Source organism: Octodon degus, unplaced genomic scaffold (genome assembly GCF_000260255.1).
Source record: "Octodon degus isolate 3935 unplaced genomic scaffold, OctDeg1.0 scaffold00116, whole genome shotgun sequence".
Taxonomy (NCBI): domain Eukaryota; kingdom Metazoa; phylum Chordata; class Mammalia; order Rodentia; family Octodontidae; genus Octodon; species Octodon degus.
In genome coordinates this window covers 5560841-5561383 of record NW_004524692.1, presented here as the reverse complement: position 1 = coordinate 5561383, position 543 = coordinate 5560841, and positions in this window count along the sequence as shown.

The following is a 543-nucleotide window of genomic DNA, read 5'->3' as shown; positions in this document are numbered from 1 at the left end:
GGCATGTGGTGCTGGGGGATTGAACCGTGGTCCCTCTGATTTGCTAAGCTTGTTCTAAGTAGGTGCTTTAGACCACTGAGCCATCTCACCAGCCCATATCATCATATTGTTGGACAAGTCCACCATGTAGTTCTTTGAGAGATGGTTGCCTTGGGGACAGACTTCTCTCAGCTGGCTCTTCTGCACCCAGAAATGCATTAGAGAACCAGCATTAGAGTCCCTTGGGTGGAACAGACCACAATTGGAATCAGCTCCAGGAGCTCTCTGGCATCCATGGTGAACAGGCTTTTCAGGGTGAAGATGTACTCACCTTCTTGCACCATACCTGGCCCAGGCCAGGCTCTGAAAAACACCTGCTTGTTGTGGCATGGTGCATAAATATCATGGTTTTTTGTTAAATGTATTTAGTTCAGGGTCTACAAGGTCTCACTACATACATAGATCAGATTCGTAGTGATTCTCCTGTGTTTAGCCTCCCAAGCATAGGATTACAGGCATGTGCCACCACACCCAGTCTCTCTCTCTCTCTCTCTCTCTCTCTCT